General features: G+C 38.9%; 1 protein-coding gene across 2 annotated transcripts in view; it reads right to left on the bottom strand.

The window, feature by feature from the left end:
* The window catches only part of lingo2 (leucine rich repeat and Ig domain containing 2), a 441502-nt gene that overhangs the window by 288111 nt on the left and 127353 nt on the right, over positions 1 to 26038 (bottom strand). For both annotated transcript variants that reach the window (XR_005007190.1, XM_036569248.1), the window contains exon 3: positions 3546 to 3640. The gene's annotated coding sequence lies outside the window, so the exon portion shown is untranslated. The remainder of the gene's footprint in view (positions 1 to 3545; positions 3641 to 26038) is intronic.

The following is a 26038-nucleotide window of genomic DNA, read 5'->3' as shown; positions in this document are numbered from 1 at the left end:
TAATAATAATAATAATAATAATAATAATAATAAAAGCAACAACACACAGCAACAAAAACCTCCTATATGTGTTTACAGATATGGATTAATATATGGGTACATGTGAAACAATAATTTATAACAATGTATGTAATAGAGATGTATATATAAGTAATAATAATAATAATAATATAATCCTGTATGTCCTCTATTGCAATGTCCTCTTTTTTATTTATTTATTTATTTATTTATTTTTGTGAATAGCATTTTACGAGGTCAGGATCATTTTGTTGGTGCTGTGGGTCAGAACCAGTTTTCTGTTTTTTTCCTAGAAACTATATGAAAACAAACACACACATACAGCCCCCACCCAATCCCCCCAACACACACCCACTTAGTGAGATTTTCATTGCTGTGGTGGTGTTTTCCGCCCCCTCCTCCCACCTGGGTCTGCATGTAATTGTAGCTGGGCTGATTTAGGAGAGAAGATTTTGGAGTGGAGGCACTTCACTGAGGAGGCTGTGAGAGTTCTGCCTGAGAGCACTCAGCTCTGACTATATTAGGACACAAATGCAGGGATGAACACAAGGATCAGATGGAGATGGAGGAAGAAGGGGAGGAAAAAAAAGAAACACAATCTGAGGCCTAATTTTGTTATGCCTCATGGCACTAAGATTTTTTAGGGGATTTTTTTGTTTGTCCCAGCCACTCACTCACTCATTCGCTCACTCGCTCAGCACTGTCCCTCGGCTACATGAGCGTAGTAATATTTTGTGCATTTCTGTCGCAAACCGAAAAATGTGACGGGAGACAGGAGTTCTTTGCGGACAGTTCTTTCCTGCACGTTCCGTTAGCGGGTGCTGGCATTTGAGAGCAGGCGTTTAAACGTGTTGAGATGACATGCTTGACACCCAGGAGTAATTTCATCGTGCTATGTGCCCTTTGGGGAGGAAATGTCACCCTGACACTGTGGATCAAGGAGAGAGAGGGAGAGGGAGAGAGAGAGAGAGAGAGAGAGAGAGGGAGAGAGGAAAGGAGGAAAGGCGTTTCACTCCCGTCTCCTTCACAGGCCGGAGAAGGATGGTCACGGCTGGCCGTTTGGTCTCGCCGTTCTGTCGTCTCATTTGCAGCTAATTTCACAGTCTTGTCGACTCAAAATGAACTCTTGGAAATTAGATCCCTGCATGTCAAGTAACTGTCATACAAACACCCTTAACCAAGCCACTTAACCCCTTAAAGAGTAAAGGCCCGTACGTGGATCCACATTTTAATTCCTCATAACAACATACAGAAACTCACACTGCTTTCAAAGTAGTTGCAAAATAAATTAACAACACTCCTTGTGATCAGTCGCAGGGCCAGGACTGCTGTTTTGCATGCTTAAATGGTTCTTTGCATGGTGAGATGGTTCTTCGGATTGATGGAGAATATAGTCTATATAGAACCTTTTTGAAAATGATTTTATGTAGCACCAAAAAGGCCTGCTATTGTTACGATGCCAAGCTTGTAACAATAGCAGAACCCTTTTTGGTGCTATATAGAACCATACACAACACATTCCCCATCAATGTAAAGAACTATTTCATTATGCAAAGAATGATTTAAGCACGAACTCATGGTTCTAAACAGAGACATTGCCTTTACTAAAGAAACCTCGGAAGAACCATTTTTTGAAGTGTGCATGAGGCATCTGCTGTGCATCAACCTCAGAACAGGAAAATAAATAAAAGAGATATAAAACTCAAAACTTGTAACATAATGTACTAAAATCTAAAATCACTTTGCACAAGAAGTAATGATGTACAATATTTGATACACTCACAATATTTCCTCTATTGCTCCAGCATTTACGCCTTCAGATTTAAAGCCCCATGTTGTAGTCAAGACTGCTCTGAGTCAAGACTGAGACCGGGACACACTGCTCTGAGTCAAGACCAAGACTTTTAGTAATTGAGACTGAGACAAGAAAGAGACCAGGAGTGGCCAACACTGAGACAAGGCCGAGACCATATTATTATTATTATTATTTTTTTTTAAATCAGGTTGCAGTTAATTGTATAATGATTCTAATTACTTATACCTTACACACTAACACACACACACACACACACATTTCTAAACCACTTATCCTTCTGGGTCGCAGAGGGTGCTGAAGCCTATCCCAGCGGTCATAAGGCAGAAGGCAGGAAATACCCTGGACAGGTAGCCAGTCCATCACAGGGCAGACGTAAACATATACATTCACAGCTAGGGACAATTTAGCATGTCCAATTAGCCTGATTGCATGTCTTTGGACTGTGGGAGGAATCTGACGCAGACATGGGGAGAACATGCAAACACACAGAAAGGGCACTGGTCGCTGAGCCAGGGAACCAAACCCAGACCTTCTTACTGTGACCACTGAGCCACCATGCTGCCTCTATACTAATACATATGAAGTGGTTTGGGTGGAGTTTACATATATTCCTCATCTCACAGGCCTGATCTCTTTATGGATAACCTCAGTGTTTGAGGTCAAATGTCTTTAGAGAACTTGTTATTTAGCTGCCCCAAACTACTACTATTACTACCACTAATGCTGCATTTACATGTTGTAGAACGTTGTTAGTCTCACAGCAGAAAACAATGACTGTAAACGCCCAACAGCAGCACAAAACCTTGTGCATCCAAAATGGTACCTTAACAGGAGATGGACTAAATGTGCGTATCATAATGTAAATTAATGTAAGGAAATTTTATTTCAAGCAATTTTGGAGCATTTCTGTGGGACCATTCATCATGAAAGTACACAATGTAAAGGGCGGCTGGTTTGTTCAAATAACGTCAAAAATAAATAACAACAAAAAATTGAGGTATAAGGTTTCGTTCCAAAAGCAAGAAAATGTTTCCATAGCACAAGTGTTCCTGCAGGCTGATGAAGTTATCAATTATCCTATACAGGTTTTTGAGGACATGCAGATGTTTCTCAGTACATCTGGAATCTGTCTCACATCTGCATCATTGTGGCAACTTATAACCTGCTCCAGAGTGGGTTACGCTCGAGAGTGGAGGAAGAGAACGAAGAATTGGTCTAGGTATAATTATATAATGCACTGGAAAATAAGCCACTCAATTTATATGATTTTGCAGAAAAATGTCATTTGTTTGCTCCCCGTAGAGCAGGGGTGTCAAACTGAACCACAAAAAGGGCCATATTAAAAAAAATCTCAACAAATCTGTGGGCCAGCTGTGTTTTTCTTTAACTGTAACCTAACATTTCGCTATGACCCAAACAGCCATTGTTTATTCAAAATATGACCAGCAAAATAGGCACTAAATACTTGAATAGTTCAAAAATAATTTTAAATAAAAATATTTTTTTCATATGAAATAATAGGCTACATTAGCCACAGATAAAACCTCAACATTGGGTTTAGTCCACCACTGCAGCGGATGGGAAACGTTGGGAAAATTGAATTCTAGATGGAATGTTCCACTGACCACTGGTTTGTACTGTGACATTAAAAGTGAAGGAACATCTAGTTTGGCATCTCCAATTCTAACGTGAACACAGCTAAGATTCTTACCTTGCGGATCTTCTCAAAACAGCTTGCGTTAGGAAAAAAATCCGCCGCAGCGTCCTCAAGGAGCGCTCAAAGTGTAGAATTCCCAAAGACTGAATCTGAAAATGAGACAAACGACACAGACTATTAGTGGAGGAAGCTATGACATAACGAGCACATATGCCTGTTCTTTCTCGAGTACAGGGAAGAAAAAAAAAGGACGAGCAATTTGAGGGCAGAGTTGGGACTTTGGACCATATGCAGAGCCTCAGTCCTGCACAATGCTTCAGCTGGCTAATGTCTCTTTTTCTTTTTTTGGGACAGACTGCTCTGTGCTTTTGCTTCATTAAGCTCTTATAGCTCCTGGCACTGTAAATGAACTCTTCAGCCTTCTCGTCGAGATCCTGCTTGAAGCTTATAGATTGGAGTGGGTTTGCAGCAGCGCATTTTGTATAATTTGTACCAAACAGGCAAAATACAATACACTGCGTAAGAAGTTTCACCTGGGGAATGTAGATAAGATTTGTGTTTCTCTGTAGGTTTCTGCCCCCCCTTTCCTTTTCGCCCCCCGGTGCTGACTACCTACTGTTCCCTCCACATCATAAATCTCTGGTGACGAGGATGGGTGGGCTATGTGCTCCACTTTCCGCATGCATCAAGGATGGAGGAGCCGTTTGAGGCAAGAATATGAAATGAGATCATTATGGAGAGAAACAACTCGCTGGCAAATATCTATTTCAATCAGTTGCTGGATGTGGGGGTTATCGATCAAAAACCCGCCATCATGCATCCCACTTACTTCCAGCAGACTGTCGTTTCTTCTTTTTTTCTTTTTTTTTTTTTCTCAAGCAGGAGACTGAAAATGAATCGACGTGGCCCATGCTCAGCCATGGATCTGGAGAATTCATCAAACCTTCGGATTATGAAGATTAAAGCGCATGGCAATGAGAGAGACATTCAATTGCGCGCCAACAGTCCTACTCAATATGGAGGATTGATAGTTTCCCGCGGTGAAGGAATTTACATATCAAACCAGTGAGAGAGATGGACTTCCCCGGCCACGAGCTGGCACCGCATGCATTAGAATGAGACGGAAGATGAAGGATAGAGATACCAATCCCTTTTTTTCTTAGTTTGGGCATCTCTCCTATAGAGCATTAAACACTTCCTCCACCTTCTTTCTGCACTTCAGTAAAGTGGAGAGAAGAGGCTGCTCCTCTCTAAGAGATTAAATAAGGAGTTTTTGGCTGTGCCAATTAAAGGTAAGGGCCTCTAGGATTGTTTCAGGTAGAGCGAGCAAGAAAGAGAGAGAGAGAGACAGAGAGAGAGTGTCCCCCTGGCAGCTGTAGAGTTGTTGCTGATGGTTGTCTCCGCAGGCTCAGAGCAGGTCATTACTGCAGGGCTCTCAGTAGTGTAAGGCGTCTTTGGAGGGCTTTGGAGGCAGGCGGAGAAGAGATTGAGGTCGACTCTCAGCAGAAAAGTACTGTCCACCTCAGGGGGATAAAGCGAAGATATTCCACAGGCTCCTAAGCCCGCTGGGTTCTGGGGAGGAGACCTCTACCTCTCTGACAATGATCACATGGATCCTCTCTCCAACCACATCGCGGAACTGATACAGGATGTTAAAATGCTAGATTTTCAAACTAAGGGAAGTAAATAGAGCCAGAAAAGGCAGTTTGCCTGTATCTTCCTCTAGAAAACCGTGTTATGAGTGCCTTCCCAGCTGACTCAAGAAGTGTCAGAAGTGAGTTTTCACGAGGAAAGCCTGGTGAGGAGCCTTCATTGGTTGAACATATGGCTAAATTTACCACCGCAGTGACAAAAAACATTAAAGTGAGGGCCGTATAAAAATTACTTTAGGTAAAATAATTATTAATGTTTAACTAGAGGAGGCAAGTTTGTGAATTCAGTTGGCTTGACAAAGCCATTGCTATGGAATTCCAGGTGGTTGCCAAGGTGTTGCTAGACTATTTGTGCGCTTTCCCAAGTGGTTGCTAAGGTGTTGTTAGGTTGTTGCTATCCTAGTTCAGGTGGTTGCTAAGGTGTTGCTAGGCCATTGCTATGGTATCCCAGGTGGTTGCTAAGGTGTTGCTAGGCTTTTGCTTTGGTATCCCAGGCATTTGCTAAGGTGTTGCTTTGGTATTCCAGCCATTTGCTATGGTGTTCTTAGGCTGTTGCTATGATATCCCAGGTGTTTGCTACAATGTTGTTAAGCCATGGCCATGCTACCCCAAATAGTTGCTAAGATGTTGCTGAGCCATTGTCATACCATCCCAGATGGCTGCCATAGTGTTGCTAGGCTGTTGCTATTCTATCCCAGGTGGGTGTTAGGCCACTGATATGGTATCCCAGGTGGTTGCTGAGGTGCTGCTAGAGTATTGCTATTCTTTCTCATATGGTTGCTAAGGTTTTGTTGGGCTGTTGCTATACCATCCCAAGTGGTTGCTAAGGTGTTGCTATGCCATTGCTAAGACATCGGTAGGCTGTTTCTATGCTCTTAGATGTTTGCTAATAGGTGTAATGTGTATGTATGCATACATGCTAGTTTGTACTGCACACCAGCTACTTTCTTGATCAAAGAAAAACATCTGACCCTCAGTAATGTTATAGTAATTCTCATATGTCGCAATTCAAGCTGCAAACAAGTATTTAAAGAATTTAATACAAACATTCTTTCCAAAGGGTAACGTCTTTCTCCCAAGCCTAGCTGAACAACATGTTTGGGCCTACCTCTAAACTTAATGTACTAAATTTGACAGCGGTTTTGCTGGAAACCCCAGTCAGTACTGACAGTTTTCTTCTTTTCTTCTGTGGCCCTACATCTAATGCCCTGTGTGGTGATTGGAGGAGCTGGAGGCTGGAATGCAGCTTAATTAGAGCAGAGTAGCTAATGAGGAACCCCACAGGAGCGGACACCCAACTAGAGAAGCCACTGCCCCTATGCAGCCAACTCAAAATAGCACTCCAGCACTTCTGTGTTTGAATCACATGGTGGTGAAAGAATGTGGCTCACAGCAAACATGAACAGACCAGAGTAGTTCAGCAGAAATCCAGTGTTGTCCTCTGACTGAAACTGTTGTCTAAAATAGAGGAGGACTGTGTCTGTGAGGTGCGTGGGCTGATGTCGGTCTATGCTGGGAAACAGTGACAGACAGAAAAGTCATTTCTGTCTGTCACACAATAAATACCTGAGAGAACATGGAATTAACCATAAAACACTTCACTTCCACTGTGGAATTTCTCTTTGATAAGATGAATGGTCAATGCACAGAGCCCCTGGTTTAATTAACTAATTGCCTTTGATCCAGAATTTCTGTTAACTTGACTAATTTTTCCTACAGATTTCAATCTTCATGACTTTGCATGGCTACTCTCTCTTCCCTGCACTGTTAAAAATGAAAGGTCAGCACAACCTAAAATGATATAGTAACTGAATACATGGTTATCTTGAGTTAATTCAACTTGGACACAAAAGTTCACCCAACTCAAACCTCTTAGTTGAATCAAAAGTTCTCTTAATTTTTTAGCTCTGCTTCGCAGTTCAGGTCAATTTTTTAAAAGCTCAATTTCCCCACTAACTAGGACTCCTTCCATCATATAATGCTACTAGACATTTTTTTCCTCTTGTGTACTCACTTATGAATGGCTGTGGAATTTCCGGGGTTCAAACTCACAACCTTCTGTTGGGGTGACGGCTTAGTCTGTTGCACCACTTATTGGTTCAACAACTGAAGCAACTCAGATTGTGTCCATAAATGTTTAGTACACTAGAAAATATTTGTTGTTTTAATTTTGAAGCATGGTCTAGTCTCATGTGGTACATCTGTCTAATAGTTTATCCCAGCATCAGGAGATTGTGAGTTTGAATTCCACCAATGCTACAGCTGTCCATGTCTGGAAGACCAAAGAAGAAAAAAATGCCAGATGGGACTTTATGATAGGAGGAGTCCCAGCTAGTGTAGAATTAGAGTGAAAAACACATTCAGTTTTGTTTATCTAACTTAGATGCAGATCTAGAAACAGTAGCTGGGAGACTTTTTGACTTAACTAAATAAGTTAGGTGAAATCATGTCCTCGAGCTGAGTCAAGTCAAAATAGCCATGTGAATAGTCACTTTATAATTTTAAGTTGAGCAGACCTCTCATTTTTTAGTGTGTGCATGAGAGTCAACCATATATTAAGTTGTCCCAGTCTGTTACTCTCAGTCTTGCATGTCATCATTTCATTCTTTGTCAAATATATTGGCTTATACTTGTATTTCCTTATTCAGTGAACTTATAGCCATGTCTAAACAGTCCTTTACTGGAAAACTTTAAAAAAAAAAAAAAAATCTGTATTATACATTTAATAATAGTGGTTTGGTGTGAAATGGGTCAGAGATTTTTTACAATGGTGGTGATAGGAACCAGGGGTCGCCATGACTACAACACAAATATAAAATTCATTTACTATCCAAAACCACCAGTGAACCTACACATGCCTTCTGAGTTTTTTATATGGAATGTTGATGATGACAGCAGCATTAAACTGTTCAAATGTCTGGTTCTCATCACCACAACTGTGAACAATTCATTTCACACCAAACCACTCTGGATGACTGTTTACATTTTAACTTTTTAATGATGGAGAAATTATTAGGACTAAGAAAGCAGAAGAGCCATGTAGGAACCAGGAACCACATGGTGATCCCTGCCTTCTATCACCACCACAGTAAAGAAATCCAAGTCTATAAAATTCTACATTTAACCTTTTCACATTAAACCACTGTGAATGACTGTTTACATTTGCAGTAATTCATTACGCAGATAAAAGGTAGAACTCCCTTTGTAGATGAAAGGCTTTGCAGAGAATTGGTGTCCATAATATATAAAACTATAGCTGGTGTGCTAATAATAGTCATCCTAACTCTTACAAATGTGAAAGAGCAGAGCCAACAGTTCTCATACATTCCACTCACTGTTTTGACCACTGCCCCACTACACCAGCCTTGCAACATCCAGTAAACTGAGCACAGTTGGCTCAGTGTCCAAAATAAAATCTTATATTTTAGTGTTGTTTAGGATTTCTGGCCCAGCCACCTTTAGCTATTGTACTTGCACCCCAGAGACCCACTGAGCCTTGCTTGTTCCATCTCAAAAGAAAAAAGCTTTAACATGCTGTGAGAGATATTCTACATGGCTGCGATCGATCTGCTCCTCGATTCGATTAGCAGAACATTGAGGAGCATTAACAGTGTTAGCAACTATTGTAGCCGGCATAATGCTTGAGTGTATTGGCTCAGAGTGCTTGCTGGGATACTCAAACTGCATATAAACGGGTCTATACTGGCAGTCAGTAAGTGAACTAAAGAGAGCTAAAGTGGATGATCTGGATGTTTACAAGGTTAATAATGACAGAAACAAGCACAATAGCATCTCAATCAAAGATGGCTTATATTTATGGCTGGTTTAGAAAGGCACCAACATCAGAAAACGAACCCGTGTTTATTTACAGGTCAGCTGGTTATTTAAATATAATCTAAACCCCATGTATCAAGCAAAAAGCTCACGGACCAGATCAGGATTTAAAAAATATAAAAATTTCTATTAAGTTTTCTATTAATATTAGCCTGTTTCCCAATGCGCTGCACTACAGTCCCCAACATGCAATGTGCCTTTCTGCCCTCCCTTCACCAACGACAACCTATGGGACAGCGGCTACACCACAATAGCTAGCAAAAAAAATTACCAAAAGAAAAGTGGACAGTTCACTTCCAATAAGTATAAACCTATCTATCTTGTTTGTTGAGATAATTTGGCTGTAATGTATATATATATATATATATATATATATATATATATATATATATATATATATAAATGTTATTTAAAATGAAGTAAAAACGTTCTGTTCTAATGTTAAATGGTTCACTGTTAAGAAACTTGTCGACTCTTTACAGAGGTGGTGATAAGAACCAGGGGCCACAATGTCTACATCACAAATATAGTCATTTTATTTACTATCCAATGATCAGAGAAGCTTCACATCCTCTAAGTTTTTATGTATGCTGCTGATGACAATAAAATAGTGGTAAATCTAGAGGAAATTTTCCTTTGGAGACCATTTTGCTTTACAATGCCTTGCATATACCTCTCCACCAAGAATGGATTTAAAATAATGTTTTATGCTTTATCAAAACGATCATAAAATAATGTCTCTGGCAGCAGGCAGCGTATTTATAACTGTTTTATGTATGAACCCTTCTGTGAGGGAGCTTTTACAGGCGTCTGGTTCCTATCACCACCACTGTGAACAATTCTGACTTTTCTCTACAACAGAGCATTTCACACCAAGCCACTCTGCATGACTGTGTGTACATATTAACCATTTAATTATGCAGAAATAAAAAAAAAAGTAAATAATAAAAGTCAGAGGAAGTTTACAACCAAGACTGCACGCAGTATGACTTTTCATCCAATTCAAACCATAATAAAACCTACTTTCCACAAAGCTTCTCCACTTTTCACCGAGCTACATGTAAGAAGCAATTAATATCAAATTACAAAATGCAAGACAGGTTAAAAGTGATGCTGCACAAAGGTAAATGGGTTCTTTTGTAAAATGCACTCTAACGAAATTCAGTGGAACTGAATTTCACTGATGTGAACGTTTTGTGCTTCAGTCCAGTGTGTTCTTTTGTAGTTACCGTGCCACGTAGATCAGAGCAGGAAAAGTCAAACGGCCCAGGTTGAAGCTCATGAACACCGCAAACATTCAACAAGCTAATCAACAAACCCAAAAGCGTGTGGACAAACTCCAGGGGCCATTTCCTAACTGAAGCCTTGTCCTGTGTTTAAGAGCAAATTAACTGACATGCAATTAACCAATTAGCTATTTTGAACAGATGAATCATTTCACTGCCCATTTGTTACTCCATGTCATTATTTTTCCTCAAATTGCATGATTTCCCTGTTGTACATTTTGTACTTCAAGTCAAAGCAAGGTGATTAACGCAGGCTTACAATTCACTCTTAAAAGGTGAGGTTATTATTGAACATAGTGAGGTGTTAATGAGTTTGATGAGGAAAAGAGGCTTTTACCCACTGATTTAAAGCCACCAGAAAAGAAGAAAAACATTAAAAAAAAAAGAAACAGAAAGAAAGAAAAGCTTGTGACTGAAAAATAAACTCCTTGAATGTAGCAACATGAGGAATTTTGAAAAGGAGAAATCCAATATGCCTGCTAGGCCATAAAGCCTTAAAACTACAGAAGTGAGAGGAAAAGAAAGGAGAGGCCAGTGGGAATGGATGACTCAGAGTGTAATTGCGAGTTGTTGTGGGGGGACTGACTGGGACTGCAGATAATGTGGCTCTCTATCATGTGCTGAGAAAACGAGTAATTCTTTTAGCACTCTGCTTCAGCTGTGTGTGTACGTGCACATGCAAGTGTGTGTTAAGGTCTTTGTGGGGACCAAAATGTTCATAGGATGATAAACATGTAAATTTAACAACGGCTATGTTTACATGCAGCGTAAAAATCTCTAAATAATCTGACTAATATAATAGAATACATCAATTTATACACCTCGGTCGGAATAGACTAGTCTGACTGAGGCCATTCGGAATACAATTTCTATCCAAATGAACGAGGTGGGTGATCCTGTAAATAATCCGTTATATAGAAGAATAATAGTCATATAAATGTCTGTATCCGATTACATTCCCAATCGGAAAGTTTAAGTACGTTCTGCGCATGTATATTCACGTCATAGTGAAAGTTTACAAAGTTCAACATGGTGGGAGCAGAAATTGGTCTGCAAAGAGGACAAAGTTTATGCTTTGAACTTGAAAAGACAGCGGTGGGACGGGCGTCCAGCTTATGTGTCTCAGAACACTCTCACCCTTTTTAATAAGTACATGTGAAGTATGTTTTCCTGAGTCAGACATCATTAAGTAAATAAAAACAATCACTGCTCACTGCTGCTCGTCTTACTCTGATTGGACTCTCGTGATGCTGGTTGTCATGGTAACATCTGTACTAAATCGTTCTCTACGCACACAATTTTAATTGCATGTAAACAGAGATCTTCCATCAGATTATTGAGTAGAGTGAGATATAAACACCTCAGTCTTCATCTATAATGGGAACATGTTCAATCGAATTGGCAAAAAACTTTGCATGTAAACACAGACTGTGGGATATTTTGACTGCTGTACATGAAAATCGATCAATAAAACAATCCATATATCCATCAAGGGAAACCCTTAAGGCCTTTAACATCTTCAGAGAAAGCCTAATGATTTCTGTGAAATACATGTCTGTATTTTAATTTAACAGTAATTTTAGATCATTTTTATTTGATGTGTACTTAAACACTACAGGTATTTTAGTAATACTCTTATTTCATTGTTTATCTTATTTCAAAGTTAATCCAGTCAGGACTTTTTGTCTCCCTGTGGTATCTAGATAGATACAGCCAAGCTGCTCTCCCACTGGTTGGGACTTCAGGAGCTGGACTGAAGGCCTTACATGTTAGATTAACTAACCAAAACACTTTGGAAGTGACATGAGGAATCAACGAGTCATGCTTTTTTTTTTTTTAAAGGGTTGGACCAATGTTGTGATAAAAAGCATTACTTTCTTAAAGTTCTAGATATGTCACTGCCTGCATATGAGTCATAGTCCAAGCAAAGCAGGTTCGGGTTAGTTGTTAGGAATGGAAAACAGTGGCAGCAGCTCTGTGCCAGGACTGTTTAATGAAAGAGTCACTGTAAAATTGATATACAAAAAAAAAAATACAACATGTATCACATATTATTCAGTCATATGCAAAAGTTTGGGCACCCCTGCTCATACTTTTGCACATTTTAATACACAAATACTATTTATTTGCTACATTTAACATATTGGGGAAAAAATAAAACATGAAATTTATCCTGTGCAAAAGATTGTAAACATGCACATGGGTGTGTATGAATGTGAGCTTACATATTTAGTCCTTTGTGGGTCCCAAATGTACCCGCAATGATGGAAAACAATCAGTTTGACATTGTGGGTGCATTTGTCTGCTGTATAAGAGTACATAAATAAATAAATAAAGACCACATATTGTGTCCTCACGAGGTTGAGGGTATGATTCAAGCACACTTGAACACTGTAAAAACGTATTAGATTAAATTGTATACATTGTTTCCACATGAATTTAAATTTATTTCCTCAGAACAATAATTGCCAAAAGCAAATAAATTGAAAGACAAAATTATGTTTATGCATTTATTACTACCATACATGATGTGTAGTAAATCCATTCCAGCAGCATTTCTACACAGTCATAAGAAGGCAATGGAAATGGCCCATAAAGATAGGAATACAGACTAATGTGTTTGTATGTGTGTCTCCTTTGACTCAGGCTCTCTTTCTGAATGTTCTCGGTCAGGACAAGCCTCTGTGTGTGACGGTCAGAAAGAGAGACAGGCTCTAGACAGCGTCCCCTGAGACTAAGTGCTCTTTACCGCTGAGGCACAGCCCAGCAAGCTCCCGCAGCCTCAAATGTCACTGCATACCCTGCATTGTTAAAAAAAAAGTTATGTATAAATGTGAGTAACTCAGCTTTCTTTTAGATTTTGAGTTGATTGTATCTGTAATATCAATCCACTGAAGGGGACATTATAGCCTAAGAACTACAATTTAATGTGTCATTTGTCATGTTAAGCAGTTTACTCAGCCTGATTGGTTCAACAGGATGAAAATTTTTATAAAGTTTTTATCTTTTTTTTTTCCCCTTACAATATCCAGAATAATTTACACAAATACATCATACAATTACTGGGAATCCCGGTGGTATCAACCAGACCTGACTGCTGGCCTGGACACTGATCTACAGGCTAATGAACACAGCCAAGCTAGCATTAATTTAAGTCTTACTGAAGAAACTTCTTAAAAACCACTTATATAGTTTTCATGAAGTTTCTGAACAGTCACTGTTTTTTTTTTATTTGGGATTTATTCTTAGGTAAGAACAGAATCTACACACACTCAAGAGCACAAAAGTGAGAACACAAGAACACATTTAAGAACAAACTAAGGAAGGTACAAGTAAACAAGGCCCAACGATTCTATCTTTATATAGCACAAAATGGACACCTGACATGTTTTTTACCCTTTCAGTCAGACTAAAGTGGCCAGACAAAAGTTACCTACCTTGCAAACTTCAGCTTTTAGCTTGACAAGTCATTTCTTTGAAGTAATTTTAAGTAATCCATTATCTCCACTGATTTAAAGACAGATACTCAGCTTCCTAGCAGTAATGTTTGCTACCCTCCTTTAGCAGGTAAAAAAAGAAACGGAAACCTCAACCCCAGAGCTGCTTACTCAGTCCATCTTACTTTCAAGTTACATCATCTGAAGAGAGTTTTTCTATGCTTTAAATTGGAAATATTGCTCTGCAAACTTTGAGAAAAAAAAGAAAAAGGTAGTAAACTGTCACTGGGGCAGTACCCCTCTTGTAACTGGGGTGGTCCCCATCAAGGGTACATCCTAGTATCTTTAGGCAGGAAACATGATTGTACCATAATCCATTGGAATTATATTTTCTAAGTTCACTCCACACACCCCGTCTCGTCTCCAGGCTTTTTGTTTTATTGTTCTGTTTTAAAACATTCAGTTATGAAAAGGTTTAAATACAAACTTTTCACCTGGAAAAACTTATTTAAGGATCACAATTGGACCTAAAAACCACTGTTGTACCTTTGAGGGCAACATGGCATTGTTTGTACCTTGATGAATGAAAAATGTACCTGCTCAGAACCTTTATTTCTAACAATGTACTGTGCCATTACTGTAAAATGTAAGGAATAAACTGATTGAGGCACGTAGGCTTCAGCTTCAATGTCTTATAAACAATAATGAAACTCCAGCATATTACAGTGATTATTATTGTTTTTTTTTAATTACCAGAGCATCTTAATTGCCATGTCTGTGCATGTATGCATGGAACAATGCAATCATACATTGACATTTCATGTCACAGTGCCGAGACAATGTTGAATTTCAGAGTAGAACATGAACACAGTCCCATCATTACATGTCATTAGCAATTCTTCTGCAGCTGCTTAATTGAACCCAAATGACTATATAGATTTTTTTGTTTCTTTAGCAGATATCTGGGCAGATTTTAGTGAGTTTCTGCAGTGTGTTTCATAGGAGGGGATTAATATAACCTGAGATTATTCATACTGTTTATTTTATGGCAGGGGATTAATATAAACCAAAGTTTATACTATTCTGAATGGATAATGTCACTAAGAAACACCAGTTATAATTTCATTACCCCACTTCTCCATGTAAACTAATCCCACCCCAATAGCACTGCTATTAAAATCTATTGTATAACTTTTGATTGGACTATTTATTCTGTGTTCTTTTTAAAATTAAATGAACCTTATACAGTATTGTAAAACCAACCACACAGAAAACAAATATTTAGAAAGGAAACTTACTATTTATTTAGTTTGTATGTATTTTAAACTTCTTAAAACTGCTGAAAACACTCAGAAGCACCCAGCAAATGATAAACACTGCAGCTAAATTTTTAGTTCTTCATCAATACCACTAAAACTGCTGTTTGAGACTAATACCATATGCAAAGCGGAACTAGTTTTTTTTAGTGTATGGATGCAGGCTACAGGCATTAGATGGAGCCTACTGTAACCAAATATGTACAACATGTTGGTTTTGGACTACTTATGTGAAATTATATATATAGTGTCCATTCAAGTGTCTTGAATGCACTATTTAATGCCGGCTTTAACCTATGCATAGTTCCACTGATGAAGCAGAATGTTTCAGAATGTGATACTTTCATTTTTAACTAATGGTGACTCGCAAGTGAAAATGCTGCATGGTTTCTACATGGTTTGGTGGCATGAAGCCTGTGGTAAATAGCAGAAAAAAAGATTTAAAGCATAATAGCCATGCTCACGACATGCCCACATTTGCAGAAAAAGTGGGTTAGTTCAAACAGTCAAAATGCCAAGATGGCCAACATTACAAATGTTAATTTTCTGCTTTGTAAATAATTTGTAGGGAGTGGTTGGAATCAGATGCAGGTTTATTGCTACGTTAAAAGGATTATAAACATAAATGGGCTGGGTCAAAACCTTCAAGCTATCATCAGCACTCAGGCAAACAAAGCAAAAATACAGTCCAATATGCAATAATGAACTACCAAAGCTACACATCATGACCAGACAGAAACGCAAAGAATACAATGCTCAGAATTGCAGAAAAGACCAAAACAAGACTTCGCACTGAAGCTATGTCTGGATACGTTTTAAATACTTTACTAAACAGCAACTGAACAGGTGTAGCATGAATCTCAATATTCAGTGGAGTGAGACCTCTGTTGGTGTGGAGGAGAAGTGGCAACAGATGTGACAGAATCCCACACTGCAGACATTAACACTGCTTTATTAACTTTCGCCTCACTGCCAATGGTTGTCAATAGTGTTGTTTCAAGGCATCTCTATGACACAGATGTGAATAGATAGCAAAAAAGGAACAAGTGAATTGGGTTCATTTTAGCCCAGATTAGGATATCATTACAAATAACACTACTACATTCTAGCGGCTTGTCTGCATAGTTGGTCATGGCACTCACTGAAGCTTAACTATATACCTGGTCAGATAACATCTTCCAGAACTAGTACCATAGTCAGCTATGTGTGTCTTCTGACCACCCCATCAGCTGGACTCATTTAGATCAGACAGGGCTTCCATAGTCTTCTCCAGCATTTAAATCCCAAATGTCAAAAGCCACTGGAGGGAATTTAAACTGGTGGGCACCAGTCCATTTCTGACTGATCGGGCAGGGCCAAAAACAAGGATGTAAGCAGGGAAAATAACACACAACTGTCACAAAGAATACGGAAGGTAAACACACACAAAGATATCACTGTTCTTGTCTAATGGCTTCATCTGAATATAACGAGATATCCTACTAAGTCCAGTAGGGGCTCTGTCAAAATTACCGCCTACTAAATCCTTTTTTAATTGAGGTCTCTAGTCCAATAAATCCAGATGGACAACAAGAAACAACAAGCAAAAACATTAGAGCGTAGCATCTAATCTGTAAATGAAATCAGTCCACAACAGATACAAACGCAGCATGGATGGAAAGAGAACCGTCTTTTGAGGATTTAAGCCTTATCCGCTTTGCCTGTGTGGCCTTTCCATGCTTAGCAACTGTCCCAATTATGGGAGCTCCAGTTTGGGACTTGCACTTGTGTGACGCGCTCTGAACATTTCCAGAAAAAGTAGTGAGAAGTGAAGCCGCCTGCCATTAAAGATCAGCCATCATCAACAGTGATGCAATTACTACCCTGCCATCTGTCATAGAGTTTTGTCAATAAATGTCAGAGAGAGGGGAATGGTTGGGATTTAGGGCTGATTTTTGTGTTGCTGAGTTTGTGCTTTGAGCTAATTTGGCTTTATTGGCTGGCTAAGCAAAACTTCAGATGGTGGCACGAAAAAAAGATCTCTTTACAACCAGGGCTCAATCTGAGGGGGCAAAACAAGCAAACAAAACAAACCATGATCAATGATCATGAACCTGCTTCATGTACCTCAAATGAATACTACTGTGACATTAGGGTCGTATGCATGTGCCGGTAGCTTGTGCTGACTGTCTTTTGTTAAGTCCCTCAAGAACTCATGGTCATTTACTCTTAACAGAGTCGAGTAGGAGTAGATGCAATAAACAACAGAAAACTCATACTCACAGAAATGAGCTGAGAGTAAATATGCTGCAAGCCAGAAAATTAGGAAACTTAAACTATAAACTAAAACCATCCAAAGAAAAAGCGAGCTTTAACAAATCCAAAGATGCCAAAACCAGCTACACAAAAGAGGGACCACTTATACCAAACACTGTTAACCAACACAGGTGCACACAATCCCTGTAATGCCACATTTTATTATTGTAATTAATGGTTTAATTCGATATACATTTTTGACTCTGTGTTGACTTTGATGTACTAAATGTACCACAAGTTGATAACACAAACTGGGTAATAACCTATGATTGAAAAAGATATTATATACAAGCCAGAGGCAGTGCTTTAAATTGATGATGAAGAACAATGACAAGAAAAATGAAACTGTTTGGCTACAGTCACTGAAAGTTTGTTTGGACAAATCAAGAAGTAGCATTTGGTTAAAAGAACACCTTGCCAACTGTTAAGCAAGGGGTTAATCTTTTATGCTTCAAAGTGGTGTGATAGCATTGCATGGGTAGATGGAAGAATGGATTTCACTAAATATCAGCAAAATTCTGGAAGGAAGAAACTGAAGTGGAAAAGAGTCTGGCTTCTAGAATAGGACAATGATCCAAAACATACCTCAAAATTGACCATGAAACTTCAAAAAAATGCAAGCTTAAACAGTCTGTGCATGGAAGATGGATCATGAATGATGATTTTGTAGAATGCACTATTAATATATTAAAAAAAAAAGTAAATCAAATATAAAGTAATTGCATCAACATTGTCAGAAAAAAATATTTTTTAAAAATAATTTGCTGCAAAAAACAATGATCACCCCTTTACTTCTTTTCACTGCAAAAACAAGATGTCTTTTGGCCAGGTCATTTTAGCATATCACTGTATTTATTATAGCGTAAAACAGTTGCAGTACACAGTGTGTATTGTCAGGCATATATGTTTATTATTACACCCCAACAATTCTTTCAACAATTCCTAATTTCCTAAATTTGTAGACAACGATAAAAGCTTGACAGACACACAGTCATGCTTCAAATGCACTCCTTTCAATTTCAAACCAACACTGCACATTTTTTCCATCTGCAGCACTCACTAACATGTTCCACTCAGTGGTCAAAAAGAACACAAATCCTTCTGACCTTTCTGTCCAAGTGGATCCATCTCTTAGCCCAATGAAGACAAAACATGGTCCCAAAGCCTCTCGCTGCACTCCCTCCTAAGGGCAAACGCTCAGCTCCGGGGAAATGGTGGAAAACCATAACTGATTTTATGATCTTATTTTGAGCTAAAGGCCTCAGCGGCCTTCTGAAATAATCTTCAGACGTTCCCGACGAGCAAGCTGAACGCATCCCCAGACTCTCCTGGGCTGAGACAAGAATACCAAGCCCTACATGACTTGTCTGATAATGACTGGTACTGTATGAAGGTCAGATGAGCTCAGTTTGGTTCTCTTTACAGTGATATGCATTCATCATAATTCAGTAGCTAAAAATAAACAGATGATATTATTCAGTCGTTTTATAACATTTTGCTACTTGCTAATCCTTCAAAGTCACAGTCAATGCCAGTGATAACAAATGTTGGAATTTTATAATATTAATTATATAGTTTATTGAAACAAACTATTCTGTGGAAAATTCACATTTTTATTTTTAAGATTAAGATGTATTTTATTTATAATTTGATGAAAATGTATTGTGTGAATAATATTGTTTTATGGAAAGAAAATAATATATAGTTTACATTTGCGAAAGAGTGCTATTTAGATGTCCCTGATGAGTCATAACTCTGTGTAAATCCAAACTAAGTGTAATTTATTATGTAACAATATAATTAACTATGAAATTATGGTATTACATTGACATAATAAAGCAAAACGACAATCATAACTCTGTACTTTTAGGGGTTAAATCTGGCCTGGGTTCAGCTCTGATGTTGACATCAAAAGGATCTCATGCTTGCTAATTCATGAGTATTTATATGATCCAAGCCATATGAAAATTTAATGTGAGATATATAAGATGTGAGTATTCCCTCTGATGGCTGATGTAAGGCGCTCATTATCTTTATGTTCCTCTGCTTCCTCTTCTAACAATATGAGATCTAAAGTTGAGGGCTCAATATTATTCCTAAACATGCCTGAGATTTAAAAAATCATGTAACTTATTTTGAGTGTATTTTATTGGGAAAAAATGCTTCATCAGCATGCATATAAAAATATACATTTAATAATTCAGCTACAGTAATTTATTAAGGCAGGGGTGACATTTGTGAGAACAAAATAGGTAATCTGTTAATATATGGATAAAATTAAGCACATGGTCTTGCAGTCTCGACACTCAAACACTGGCAGTAGAATGGGTTGTACTGATGAGCTCAGTGACTTTAAACATGGCACTGTCATAGGATGCCACCTCTGCCACAAGTCAGTTTGTGAAATTTCTGTCCTGCTAGATCTGCCCCTGTCAACTGTAAGGGCTATTATAGTGAAATGGAAGCATCTAGGAGCAACAACAGCTCAGCCACAAATCCCTAGACCACGCAAACTCACAGAGTGAGGGCCGCTGAGTGCTGAAGCGCACAGTGCCTAATCTCTGTTGAATCACTCAATAAAGAGTTCCAAATTGCTTCTGGAAGCAACATCAGCAAAAGAACTGTGTGTTAGGAGCTTCACAAAATGGCCATGGTTTCCATGGCCAAGCAGCTACACACAAGCCTAAGATCAAAATGCACAATGTGTGGGGTGGAGTGATGTAAAGCATGCTGCCACTGGACTCTGCAGCAGTGGAAACATATTCTGTGGAGTGATGAATCACGCTTCTCTGGCAGTCTGGTGGACGAGTCTCGGTTTGGCGAATGCCAAGAAAACGTTACGTGCCTGACTGCATTGTGCCAGCTGTAAAGTTTGGTGGAGGAGGGATAATGCTATAGGGTTGGTTTTCAGGGGTTGGCCTAGACCCCTTAGTTCCAGTGAAGAGAAATCATATATGTATATATATGTGTTGTCCTAACAGAGCAACATACAATGCACTGCGGCTGGGCTTTAGGCTGCACAACTTTAGATGGTTAAAATGATCAAACTTATAAAAACATAAAAATAATTGTGCTAATGTGTTATTACAGCTTTGACTACAGCACTTAATTTACAAATCTTTGTGAATCGCTTTTTTAGTTACTATTAATTATTACTATTAATATTTTCATCCTAATTATTTAAAATGATTTGAAACTATTCAATCAATCAATGCACCTACAATTAAGCAGTAAAAGATGGTCCACAAACCAAGGTGAGCTCCTCAAACCTCTGAAATCTGCTCAGCACTTCTGGAAATAGCGGCAGGTTAAAAAGATGATCTCATCAAAACCGCAGCTTCCAGAGTGTTAATCTTACGGATAGCGATCTCTCTCACTCCAGAGAGGAAGGACATGCTCTTATCTGAGATTCCTCTCATTTGAATTATCTCACAGGCCACAATCTCTCTCCAAAATCTTCCTCGACAGGCTTTCAGTCTCTGCACACCTTGGCACTGCATCAAAAAGACATTTGTCATTCGTCTGTGAGTTGTTTGACATCTACAACTCCGTTTCCTCCTCTGAAAGAAGAGTGAGGATGGAGGTTTCTGCAGGCGGCATTGATGAGTTTTAGAAGGTGTGTATGCCTGTGTGTAGGTGTGTGTGTGTGCAGCTGTGTTTGCTGTATGACATGATGAATCTAAGGTTGCATATCTGTTTGTCTAAAAGGTTTAAACAGCGGGTTCACCTGAACAGTTCACCTGCTGTTATGATGTTACGATTCTTAGTAGAATTAAATGCACAGTAAAGAAATTCTGATCAATGAACATATATGGTTTTCAGCCTTTTCATGCAAATTTCTAAATTGTTCATCTTTATTTGTAACACATGAAAGGGGAATTCCACCAAATTTTCAAAATTGAGCATAGTTCAATATTTAGGATGAAGCTAAGTTTTTTGGAGTGGCTTGATGTGAAACTTACAGTACTAAATTGTTCACAGTGATGGTGATAGGAACCAGATGTCCACCTCTAACAGCTCCCTCATATAAAGTTATTACTCCATCAGTCTGAAGAACTATTTAACCATGCAAACAACCCTTTAATCATGCAAATTGTTCTTTGAGTGTTCATGGTTCTATTTAGAGTTATTTTCATTAATAAAGAACCCCTGAAGAACCATCATTTTTAGAGTGTAGTGTAAAGGCATGATCATGGCCATCAATGGAACCGGTTCCCTAATATTGATTAATGATGTGACGGCTGATAAAAGCAGCAGGATTAATTCTGAAGTGTATTTGCTGTGTTATCTGCACAGATTCAGCCAAAATTCATGCTCCAAACCTCATTGGACGACACTTCATAGTGCAGATGGACAGTGAGCTGAAGAATACTGCAAAATAAACCCAAGACTTGTTTAAGGCAAATAAGTAGAATGTTATTCAATGGCCAAGCCAGTTACCTGACCCCTGACCTCAATCCAACTGATCATGTTTTTCACTTATTGAAGGCAAAACTGAAGGTAAAAGACCCCAAGAGAACACACACACTTCCTAAACCACTCATCCTTCTGGGTCACGAGACCCCAAGAGCAAGCAAGAACCAAAGACATTTAAGTCACCAGTAAAGAAACCCAGAATCTTGTGATGTCTGTAGGTTCCAGACTTTAAAAAAAGAGTTTATGTAAATATTTATTTGTCCAATTACTTCTGAGCCCCTAAAAGTAGAGGTGCTGTGCAAAAATGGTTAATATTTCTGCTCCAGATGTGAAAACCCTTAAATACTCAAATTAAAGTCTGCACTTTGAGTGTATTCTCATTATTTGAATTTAAGTCCAATGCTGTGGTAAACAGCTAGAAGAACAATAACTTTGTCAATGTCCAAATAATAATGGTCCTAAGTGTTTACAATGTAACTGTGAGATGTGATATAAATAAACATGATGATTTTATGCGATGGAGCCGGAACAATATGAGCTACTAATCTTGCTAATTGCTTTGTGTAACTGTCGAGCTGCACGGAAACTGTGTTTGTAATTATGTAAAGCTGGCCATAGTGATCATTATGAAAAGTTGAGGCAAGCCTGGACTTTCTGAGAACTTCTGTCTGTCTGAATGAGTTTGGAAGTCTAGTTGGAGCTGCAGCTGAAGCTGAGCTGAGGAGTCTTTGATGGACTCTTTGAGAGCAGCTGTCTCTTCACTGTCCTGATAAGAAGAAAAGAAGAAGAATGCTCTCTCCACGCGGACACATCTGCATCTGCCCGTGGTTCTGGCACTATGACAGACAAGCACTCTGAGGATCAATAGTGGATTGAATCTTCACTTCTTCTCTCTTGCATACAGCCCTGTTAGATCGATGTCTCACAGCCAGATAATAACAGAGTGATTCACAGATTTTAGTTAGAGTTCGGAGACATCCATCTTACGGCCTCATGAGGAGGAAAAAAACAACTGCCTTCACCTGTTTGTGTATGGATTTTAAAGAGTAGAAAGTGTGTGTGTGCATGTGTGTGTGTGTTCATACTGTGTACTGTGTTCCTTTAGTGTTTGTGATATATATATTTTTTGAATTATTATTACAAATAAGCATGTTTTATTTATCGGCTTATTATATTTAGAGGAAAACAATTTCATGTGTGTAAATATGTATGACAATACCTTAAAAAGGTACACTTTCTTGTGGGAAATGTCCACAAAGCTCCATAAGCTTGTCATGATAACTGACATAAACATTTACCAATAACAACATAAAAAACATAAACATTTATAAAAGCTCATATCAATAAAAGTCATCTGTCATAAGAGCTGCTTTTCTCAGCATTGATGATAGGTTGATATATGTCCTGTGTCAGGTCACAGGTTCTTTTAGATATTAGGTTGTGTTATGACACCTTTTGTGTGAAATGACAGCACATTATAAGCCCAATCACTCCAGAGAACACAGTTGCACTACTTTACAGCCCAATGCTGGGGGCGCTTTAAACCCCTCTAGCTAACGCCTGGTACTGGGGAGGTGACCTGAGGCTCATGTGCAGCTGCTTTAGAGCGTCCCATCTATTCACTCTTACCATAAGGGTTCTAACAAATTAGTTCAAACTGTACAAAATCATCAATTACTGGGTACTTTCTATTTTCAGCCCCGCCCATGCATTTTAGAACAGGTAGTGAGGCTGCATCCCTGTCCCTCATGACCACATTGTGGGCAATTAGATCTCATTGTTTTGAAATGTGTCCCAAACTCTGAAAACAGTGTGGAACATTAAGAACTGTCACTACTGAAACACATTTTCTGCAGTGTTTTTTATGTGTGTACAATTATTCAAAGCTACATTTGCTAGTCATGCACTGGCTAGCATTAACATAAGCTAAAATTGTCACTACCGAAACAGTCATTACCGAAACATTCCAAGCTTTGGAAGTGTTATGATCTTTTTGCTGGGGACAAAATGAAATATTCAGTCATGTGTTTTACATAATTAAGGTATAGGGTCACTTAAAGCAAAAGAATTTTGGTCCAAAGTTGAGGTCTGTTAAAATGTGTTTTCAGCTCTAACTTCATTAACAGCCTACTAGTGGTGCTCTGTAGGTGACCCTCCTAGTCTGCTGTAATAGCAGAGGAGGGTAAAGTTCAGAAACCACACTGCTGTGTCTTTCCTCATAACATTTAGTTTGGAGTGTGACTCTGAAAAACCTCCACTCGGAGGGCCATGTAGCCCTAACACTTCGCCCTACACCTCTATCTCAACAAAAAAATGGGACACCCTATCCATAACGTGAATATGCAAAATGAAGGGGTAAAGGCTAAGTGGTAGGGGCGAGGGGTGAAATGGGATTGGGCCTAAGAATAATATGTATATGTACAATTGAATGCCTGTATCAGTGGCCAAATTCAAATCGACAAAGAAAACATGCTCACTTTCTGTTGAAAACATTTTAAACTGTGTACAACAACTGCGGCTCATTGAGGCTATCAGAGAATAAAGCTTGTCAGCATCACCGTTCAGGACAAACCGGACGAGACAGGGAGCCACGACCAAGACGACAGAAGAGTAGAAGGCAAACAGATCTGCACTAATCATTTCACCTTGAAGACTTTTCGCTCCTTTTTTGTCACACGCAATTCTCCGTCTCTCAGCTCTTCCCTCCATCTGACAATTATGCAAATGATGGGCCAGGCCAGGGGCACAGGAATGGAGGAATCCATAATGGAAGCGGTTTTATCTGACTGTGTGCAGAAATGACCTGGCAGGTGGTAATGATGATTAAGGCCACGCTTCGCTCCTGACCACACCGCCTGCATCGGAGCTTAATGGGGTGAAAAGCTTACTTTGGGACAAAAGCAAATTATAGGGCTGGCGATCAATAGGGTTAGTGAATGAAACCCACTGGCCTTTGACTCGCTCCTCGTAACCAAAGAGAAGAAAAGCATCGATCCGCCTCTTTGCGGACCTGTTTTTCCTTCTCTTATTGATTTCAATTAAAAATGAATTTAATTGAAACTTGAAAGGCCAAATCACGCCACGCTCATTCTAATGTGACGTCCTCTGAGAGCGTTTTGTCATAGTATTTTGAACTGACTTGGAGCTTTGATTTGCATCTGAAGGCCCTGTCAATTTGAGGTTAAATACGAGCTTGAGCACAACGTGCTTAATTTCTAGTTTTTTGGAATCGCTACACATACATTCTAAAAATAAGGCTATTACTAGCAGGATTACATTAAAACCAATCTTGCACACTAAATGTGATCTTTTGGGCGGTGCAACATTATTATTTGCTGTTTAATTTTTGAGGACTTTCTCAGGTGACGTGAACTGGGTTTTTTTTTTTTTCTTTTTGTCCTTTTCTCTATGTCCAGTTTGAAAATCTTTATCCTCTGTTCATTTTGCTCTTGTTGTTTTATTGTTTTGCTCTCCAGTGTCAACCAGAGGAGGTTTCCCTTTTGAATCTTGGTTCCTCTCAGAGTTCCTTTCTTCTTAGTCTTAGGGAATTTTTTCCTTGTCATTGTTGCCCTTGGTGGTGCTCAAGGTGGCTCAGACCTGGGTTTTCTGTAAAGCTGCTTTGTGATGCCTGTTGTAAAAAGTGCCACATAAATAAACTTTGACTTGACTTGGTTAGCAAGTCACAGTTAACTGATGTAAGCAACATGATGTGTTTAAATCATACGTTTAAAAACCTAAAACTAAAAATTTCATTACAAATTTTGGGGCCAAAGCATCTCACTATTCATGGCTGTTTCCACTGTTTTTCATATTGTTTTTTGCTATGCATGAAGGATTGTGGGTTACTGGCGGTCTCGAAGGATGGTTGCATTTGAAGGGTCCTACAAAACAGGACATCCTTCCATGTAATAGCCCAGAAACACAGCTTTCTTCAGCTGCTGCCTTGAATCTGAGATTTGAATTATTTATACACATTGTCACTGTTTTATTTTTGCTGTCTGTTGTTTATTTGTAGCCCCGTTTGTCCAAGGTTTGAGGTTACTTTGTTTCCTGTGTTTCCTTCTCTTCTGTCCATGCCCCTTTTTCCTTTGATGTTGCATGTGTGAGATTTAAGGTGCATTTAGTGTGCACTGTGCTTGTTGTATTGTTGTGTCCTGCTTCTAGCTGGCACTGGCACTGACAGACTCTGGGGTGTGGCTTTGCAGATGACCACACACAAAGGTTCATAGCAGTTGGCACCCTCCAAGAAATAGACTAAATGTCATAGTTTAATGTTGGCTGTTGTTCATTTAATTGTGTATATGTGTTTAT

Source organism: Colossoma macropomum, unplaced genomic scaffold (genome assembly GCF_904425465.1).
Source record: "Colossoma macropomum unplaced genomic scaffold, Colossoma_macropomum, whole genome shotgun sequence".
Taxonomy (NCBI): domain Eukaryota; kingdom Metazoa; phylum Chordata; class Actinopteri; order Characiformes; family Serrasalmidae; genus Colossoma; species Colossoma macropomum.
This window is presented reverse-complemented; position numbering and strand designations above follow the sequence as displayed.